Source organism: Brachypodium distachyon, chromosome 4, assembly GCF_000005505.3.
Source record: "Brachypodium distachyon strain Bd21 chromosome 4, Brachypodium_distachyon_v3.0, whole genome shotgun sequence".
NCBI lineage: Eukaryota > Viridiplantae > Streptophyta > Magnoliopsida > Poales > Poaceae > Brachypodium > Brachypodium distachyon.
In genome coordinates, this window is record NC_016134.3 from 6,526,822 (window position 1) to 6,535,486 (window position 8,665).

Sequence of the window (8,665 nt, forward strand, 5' to 3'; positions counted from 1 at the left end):
TCTTCCTGTTTGGTGCCCTGTAGCAGCCGGACGCCACCCGCCCATCCTCGCCGGAGCTCCCGCGCCGCCGCCGCCGCTCGTCGTCGTCCTAGCCGTGCACCCCGTCGTCCCCGGAGCGAGCCGTTCGCGTCACCATCTTCACCTTGCCGCGCCGCCCACGCCGACGCTCTCCCCGACGCCCGAAGGCCGCCTGCGACGCTGTCCGCCGCCCTGCCCGAACCGCGCCGCCGCTGGAGATCACCGCCGGAACCCTAGGGTCACCGGAGGTGAGCCCGACGTCCTTTGACCGTTGGATCTCGGCCGATTAGATCATTTAAACGAACCGGTACCGATGAATCACAACGCGACATGTGGCTTGTATAAAAGTGTAAATTTTATTCCCGGATGAGTTAAATGGTAAAATTGCAGAAAAACCCCTGGAACTTCAAACACTCATAACTTTTGAACCGTTTGGCCAAATTTGATGATCCGCACCTTTTTGGAATCCTCATGGCATGTAGAATCTTTTGGCATAATTTATTTTCAGTTTTGGACAACTGAAACAGGACCAAGTGACAGAATGCTCCACTATGAACGTAATCACTTAAGATTTGACTTATAATTATTTTGGACGATTTATCCACTCCTAAAATTTCTTAGAGGCACCCTCTACCCAGTGGAGCCAGAAGAAAAATTGTTCATGTTAAAAAAATTAATGTATCACCAAAATTAGTATAAGCTAGCTTAAAATGGATTAAAGTGGCTTAGTTTATTGATTTCCAATGTACACCCCATGAACTCGATCATAACATGTCACCACGTAGATTTGAATTATTAAACGAGCTATTTGTGACAGGAACAAATTTCAGGATTGCATCATGTGCATGGCATCATGGCATATTTCATTTGATTGCTTGTATGTATTGGATGGTTGTTTATTTCTACTATACGTTTTGTGGTTAGATTTTATGGAGTGCCAACCCTGTCTTTGCGACGAGTGTGAGAACAACAACAACCTTGGATAAGGCAAGTTCATCTTGATCATGAATCACCTACTATCGCACTTATTTTAATCCTTTATGCATTAGCGTTGCTTGTAGAATTGCATTAGGATTAAATTATCAAATTTATGCTAGCTATATCGTCCTACTAAAATAGATTTTCCTCGCCGTCATATGCCCACCAATAGCCATCGTTAGTAGTTACGCTTAGCCGTGCTATGTAAATATGCGTGGGAGGGAACCACTTTCATTCTAGAAATATTGCTGATGTAAACCTTATTTTTGAAGTATAGCTAAAATCAACTACTAATGAACCATCCTGGGTGGGCGGCTTTGAGTATTATGGTTGTACACGACGTCAGGTCCATTTCTATGGGGCCCGCTGAGTCGTCTCTCCGTGGTTTCGGGAGCGTCCATGGTCGTCTCTCCCGTGGATTCGGGGAGCGCCTGCGTTGCAAATGTGGAATGCCACCCGGGGTAACCAGAGGCTGAATTGGGTTTCTGTTTAATTGCTTCCAGTACAACCACATGCTATATGGGCTCTGGCGAGAATAGAGTATGTTTTATGAACCTAGACCCGAGGAATTGTAATGATGTAGTCGTGTAGGTGGAGCGTGATTCTCTCGTGGTCTAGGGAATTACTTCTGAAAATCTCGTAATCGACGCCGTTGCTACTCTACCCTGAGGACAGCAAGGGATTAACCTGTCGGTTTCTTGTGGGGAATGTGTACAACCTCTCGAGAGTGTCAAAACTAAGTACTTAGCCGTGTCCCCGGTTATGGACGAATTATGAGCAGCTAGATATGGAAACTAAGTAAGGTCTCACTCATTCAAATTTCTAAATAAAATGAATGGTTTAAACTGGGGTTAGGAACATTGATGTGTCTACTCAATGTCCTTAGATTTAAATAGGAGCATCGGTGTGTCTACCCGATGTCCAATAGATTTATTATACTGAAAAATTTAGTTGTAGTAGGATAAAAATGCTATGTTAGTTGCTTCCACGCCAAAAAGCCTGATCTCCACATAGACAATAATTGCATATATTTGTTAGGATCTGTTATAATCCCCGGTGAACTTGCCAATACATTCAATGTATTGACCATAGTGGTTGCAACCTTTAAACTGTTGCAGGGATTTCCGACGACGAGTAAGGTTACGTTGTTGGGTTACGAGCCTGCATTCCAACATGCGCTCTCTGTGGCGTTGATTTTGGCTCAATTTTTCCTTCGCTTTCCGCTGTTAAACTATTTATGTTATTTTTAAATGCTAACCCGAGTGGTTATGCAAAGTTGTAAGTACTATAAAGTTCTGGATGATGACGATGTAATAAAATTACTTGAACTTTGTTTCTCGATATTACATCTTGAACTGTGTGTGCTAGTGAGTCGATCTAGGGACTAGCACTATAAGCACAGAGATCGAACCCTGTACGGGGGCGGTCGCTTCACCCTGTCGTAGGGGGTAGTGTTCCGATTCCGCAACAAGATCAAATCGGAATTCATCGAGCTGGGGAAGAAAAAGATCGAGCACGAATGGCGCCGCAACTGGTGCTGCGTGCACACCGACGAGCTCCAGGAGTTCCACGAGGAGCCCCTCGGGCCTCCGAAGGGCTCTGACGATTGGCCGCTCCGCGACCAGAAGGACGAGGAGCTGGCCCCAATCTGTGCGAAGATCAAGGCTGTCCGTGAGGCTGGGCTCACGGACACGGATGTGGCGCGCCACTTCATCGGGAGGCGCGTGGCCCCCCTGCAGCGCCGCTCGCATCCGGCATGGATGTACACCGGGCCTGGCGATCAGACCCGGCTGCAGCGCACGGACCTCCTCCGGAGGAGCTCGAAGGGTACCGGCCCGGCGGCAGGTACGTGCAAGTTCGAACACTTCCTTTACCTATTCGGGCCAATCCCCACGCCTGACGCAGGTGCCGTTCGTGCAACCGCCGGAGGGGTTCCGGCTGGGCCCGTGCCTACAGAGGTGTGGGTGATCGACGAAGCTCCGGCGGAGGTTGCCTCTGTTGGAGCTCTTCCGCAATCGGTCACGGCGCCTGCCGAGGCCGTGACTGCTACCACAGGCGACGCCACGCAAGGGGCGCTGTCTGAGGCGAGCGACACAGAGCAGCCCCTACCAGCCGGGGAGGGCGGTGGTGCTCTGGAGAAGCCCCCGAGCCCCCAGCTCGCCCCTTCGGACGAGCAGGGAGTAGCGGGGCTCGGCCAGGCTGGGGGCGCGCCATCAAATCCAGACGCACCCTCGGGGTCACAGATGGTCGCGGCAAGGTCCTCCTCCTCCGTCGGAGCCGCCTTCAGCCCAGGAGAAGGGGAGCTCGCCGGGCGGACTTGGGGTCGGATCACCTTGGACCCCAGCGTGTTCTAGCAAGGAACATCTAGCACCAGGAGCAGCGGATGTTAGTCGATTTCTTCAACAACGCGCAGCAGCACCACGCCCGCGTAGTGGCGGAACTAGGCGCAGCGTGACGGAAGGCGGAGGAGCAGCGCACCGAGCTGCAGCGGCTCCGGGAGGTGCTCCTACATGAGCGGCAAGCTGGGGCAGCGCCTGCTGGACAAGGGGTGCCAGAGGCCCAGGTCCTCCAGCAACTGTAGGATCTCCAGCAAGAGCACCAGCGGGAGCTCGAGCTGGTAAAGGCCACACACGCCACGAACGAGGAGGAGCACCAGGCGGCCCTGGACTCGTTCCAAGGGCGTCTCCGGGAGAAGATGGACTTACTGTCCGGCTACTCCCTGGAGATCCAGCGTCTCCGCCGCGAGGTCGGAGAGCTGGAGACGGCGGCTGCAACAACAGCCGAAGCCTCCGTGTGCCGGGAGAAGGAGCTGTAGGACCAGGCCCGCTCCCAGGAGCGCGAGCTTGTGGGGCAGCTCAAGGCCGCCCAAGATGCCAGCTCGTCCCTTCAGGGCGAGCTAGACATAGTGCGGCAGGAACTCCGGCTGGTCGACGACGACAACACCAAGAAGGCGTCGGAGATCGGTAGGCTGAAGTCCGAGTGCCGAGAGCACAAGCTGCAGGCCCAGGAGGCTCGCGGTGTGTGCACTGAGCGGCGGGCCCGCATGACAGGGGAGGTGGCCAGGCTGAAGAAGCTGGCCGACTCGACGGTTGAGGCGCGGCAGGGGTTCGACATCCCTGTGGCTTCCTTCGACGGGACAGACATGGGGAGCTTCACTTCGTTCTTCGCAGATTTCGTCGGCCGGCTGAGCGGCCTAGAGAGCTGTGTGACGACCTTCGGGGACCGGCAAGTCGGCCTTGCGGCCAAGCAGGTCGCCGGGCAGATTCTAACCCAGGTCCACTCCGCCCACCCCGACTTCCCGTTCGAGTCGGTCTTCGACGCCTGGTCGGACGAGGAAGAGGCCAAGACCCACCGGGAGGCGGTGCAGGGCGTCGTGGACGAGATGGTGGCGTGGATGCAGGGCAAGGTCGACGAAGACGAAGCCGCTGCTGAGGAGGTTGCCGGAGAAGCCCCCGATGCCGAGGATGCCCCTGACACCGACGCAGCCACCCTGGGAGCACCTCCCGCGTAGTTACCTTCCTTCCTTTTTATTTTCCTGCAAACAGCGCGTGGCGCCTTAGAGCTTTTTTATGTTAGCTTTCCCTTGTCATTATCAGTGTTACTCGGTAAATTCTTTGGCTCAAGCTTCAATATATATATCCGATGCTATTTTTACTTGCTTCTTTGCCTAAGACTAGCTTGCCGGGGAGGGGATCTGTCCTTCTCGTGCTTTAGCCTTGTGTATCCGGGGACTCGCGAACTACATGCTTGGCCCGTCTAGGGACCCGGGACGGACCTGCGGTGCCGACCTAGGACCAAACAACAGCGGCTGGTCACTCCGCCTGCGGGTTAACTACCCCAGCGCGCACGCCTCCGGGACGGACCCGCGAGACACGTGTGGGGGGCGTCCTCACCCCGCAAGCGTCCTTCCCACGCTCCGGCAACACGGGGACCGAGCTTACCTCAGCAAGCCGGTGTTACTAAAGGAAAAACCAAGGACCCAAAGTGAGGTACTTAGCTTCCCATTCTTTTGGACTCGCTGCACCTTGTTGAGAGCCATGGCAAGGACGCAGTGGCAGTGCACCCTCCAGCAGCACCCTTGGGGCCGCGGAGGCATGCACCACCACCGCGTCTTTACGACGTCTCTCGCTTGTCTCACCGCCATTTCTGGTGTCGTTTCGTAAGAGATGTGGCAGGGCCGCGATGGTGGAAACACCCTCAGCAACAAGCGCAAAGGGATGCACCACCATCGCCTCTCTGCGACATCTCTTGCCTTCTTGCCCGTTGCTGGTGTTGCACTTGCTCTGGTTTCCTGAAATGGCCAAAGCGCTGCTTTTGCCTCCACACGCCCGGGACCACCAGTCGCCGCGTTGGAGGCACTGGCCCTGTCTCAGTTTCCTGCATCAAGCCTCGAAGTAATTGCCATATATGTACAACTTACTCGCAAGGCGACGACGCCCGTGACCACCCCACGAGCATCACAGTGTGCCTTCGCCTTATCTCTATCCTGCATGTCAAATTCCGGCAGTGCCCAAGGTACATAGGAATTTTTTTTCGAAATGTATGAAAAACAGTATAAACTGGATAACCTCCTGCCTCCCAGCCCCCGGGCACAGAATAGTCGATCTCAGACCTGGTTTTGAGCATCTTTACATTTCCATGGTGCCTCGCTTGGCACGTAGCACGTTGCGGACGGGTCCGGCAACTGTTAGTGCTCGTTCTGGGTTGTCCCAGCAACGAGCTTGGTTTTCGGGGTTCCGGCAGCCCCCTGCTCACAGCTAAGGATGAGGAGACAACTCTGTGCACCTAGAGCAGAGAAGCATTCACAAACAGCAAAGCAAAATAGTTACCAATGCAACACTTATCTTTATTCAACTTTGTGCTAGCTGATTACAATCGGGCCTTGCCCGGCTACACTAGCTTAAAGAGGCATGCTGCTGCAGCGTCACCCGTGGGTAAGGCGCCACCGTTTCACAGGTAGAACTTGCGTAGGTGCTCAATGTTCCAACTATTGGGCACCGGCAAGCCTTCTTTGGTTTCTAGCTAGACAGCCCCCGGTCTGGTCACCTGCACTACCCGGAAAGGGCCTTTCCAGATTGGAGTCAACTTGTTCCCGGGCTTCGTTCCTTGTATCCAGCGCAGGACGAGGTCTCCAACCTCGAGCCCTCGGGGACAGACCCTTCTGTCGTGATAACAACGGAGTCCTTGCTGGTAGCTTGCAGCTGTACAGCAGCCCGGCATCGAATCTCCTCGATGAAGGTAAGGTCATCAATCCTTTGCGTGTGTTGGCTCTTGTCGCCGTACGCGCGTACCCGAGGTGACCCATACTTGAGCTCGAGGGGTAGCACAGCTTCTGCCCCGTAGACGAGGGCAAACGGAGTTTGACCCGTCGCCCGACTCGGTGTGGTCCGCAGTGACCACAGCACGGGCTGAAGTTCTTCAACCCAGTGTTTCCCGTGGCCTTTGAGCTTGTCAAAGGTTCTCGTTTTGAGCCCCCGCAGCACCTCTGTGTTGGCTCGCTCAACTTGTCCATTGCTCCTCGGATGAGCAACAGAGACAAAGTGAATCTTAGTTCCCATGTCCTCGTAGTAAGCTTGGAACACCGTACTAGTGAATTGCGTGCCGTTGTCGGTGATAATGCCGTTAGGCACACCAAACCGGCACACAAAGCCCTTGAAGAACTTGATGGCCGCTTGCGCCGTGACGGCTCGGACAGGCTCCACCTCTATCCACTTCGAGAACTTGTCGATGGCCACGAGTCGGTACTCGTAGCCGCCAACTGCTCTCGGAAGCTTGCCGACGATGTCCAGCCCCCAGACTGCAAACGGCCACGAGGATGGGATGACTTGCAGGGCTTGCGCTGGTTGGTTGCTCTTCTTGGCGTGAAACTGGCACGCTTCACAGGTCCTGACTAATTGTTCGGCATCGGCTAGTGCTGTCGGCAAGTAGAAGCCGTGCCGGAGCGCTTTCCAGCTAGTGCCATGGAGTCCACATGGTGTGAGCATGTGCCTTGATGTATATCTTCCAGCAACGCGCGCCCTTTCTCCTGGGGCACGCAGAGGAGCATGACTCCGTTAGGACGCCTTCGGTAGAGTTCTCCGTCCACCAGGGCATACATCTTAGCTTGCCGGGCTACTCGCTCCGCGGCAATGTCTTCTTCCGGGAGGGTCCCGTCCCTGAGGTAGCGAATAATATCCGTCCCCCAGGGTGGTGGCTCCCGGCTAGCATATGCCACCAACTTGGCGGCATAGTCCCCTGCAGCTGCAGGGTCACCTTGAGTTGCCGGAGGGGCTTTCCCAGCAACTGTCTTGGGGTCGACAAACGGTTTTGACTGCCTCTGCAAGAACACCCCAAGAGGCACCTTGCTGCGTTCCGCTGCCCATTTGGACAGTTCATCCGCAACAAAGTTGTCCTTGCGCTTTATGTGCTCAAATCGAAGTCCTTTGAACTTGGACTCCAATTTTCGCACTTCCTCCACGTACGCTGCCATCTGAGGGCAGTCGTAGTTCTTGTTTACCTGGTTGATCAAAGTTGGGAGTCTCTGCGAACAACCAAGTGCTTGATGTCGAGGGCGATTGCCGCGCGCAGCCCGGCAAGCAGTCCCTCGTACTCTGCCATGTTGTTGATGGAGTTGGCGAAGTCAAGCTGTATCACGAACTTGAGCTGGATCCCAAGCAGAAGCTTCCGGACCTGCAGGTACCATTCCCGAGCATCGCGCAGCACCGTGCTAACGAAGTACACAGGATGATGCACTAGCCGCTTGCGGGGGGCAGCCTGCGTGGGCTGTCCCTCGGATCCAGGGGCAGAGGAGGTAGCCGGGGGTTACTTAGGCTCGCCGGGAGCCCCCGCCCTTCCGTCTCAGCCCCTGGGACTTGCTCTTCCCTCTCGATAACGAGCACGGAGCTCACTACCTGGTCCGTCGCTGCTAGGTACAGCAGCAACGGCTCACCCGGCTTGGGGGCGACGAGGACCGGCGGCGACTTCAGGTACCTCTTCAAGTCCTGGAACGCCGCTTCCGCCTCGGGGGTCCAACTGATTGGACCCATCTTCTTCATCACCTTGAAGAAAGGCAGGGATCGCTCGCCCAGCCTTGAGATGAAACGCCCAAGCGCCGCAACGCACCCATTGAGGCGCTGGACGTCTCTAACCTGGCGGGGTGCCTCCATCTTCTCGATCGCCTTGATCTTTTGTGGGTTGGCTTCGGTTCCCCTGTGAGAGACCAAAAAGCCCAGCAACTGTCCCGAGTCCACAACAAACGTGCACTTCTCAGGGTTAAACTTGAGCTTCATCCTGCGGAGGTTGTTGAACGTCTCCTGCAGGTTGCCGACGAGCGAGTCCCTACGCCACGACTTGACGACGATATCGTCCATGTAGGCCTCGATATTCCGGCTAGCTGGGGTCCCAGACACTCGCGCAAGGCGCGCTGAAATGTCGAGCACGTGTTTTTCAACCCGAAAGGCATGCACATGTAACAGTAGCAGCCAACCGGGGTAATGAACGTTGCTTTCTCCTCGTCTTCGACTGCCATCTTGATCTGATGGTAGCCGGAGAAGGCGTCTAGGAAGCACAAAGACTCACAACCCGCTGTAGAATCTACTATTTGATCGATACGGGATACATGGAAAGGGTCCTTAGGATATGCACGGTTAAGATCAGTAAAATCTACACACATGCGCAATTTATTTCCAAC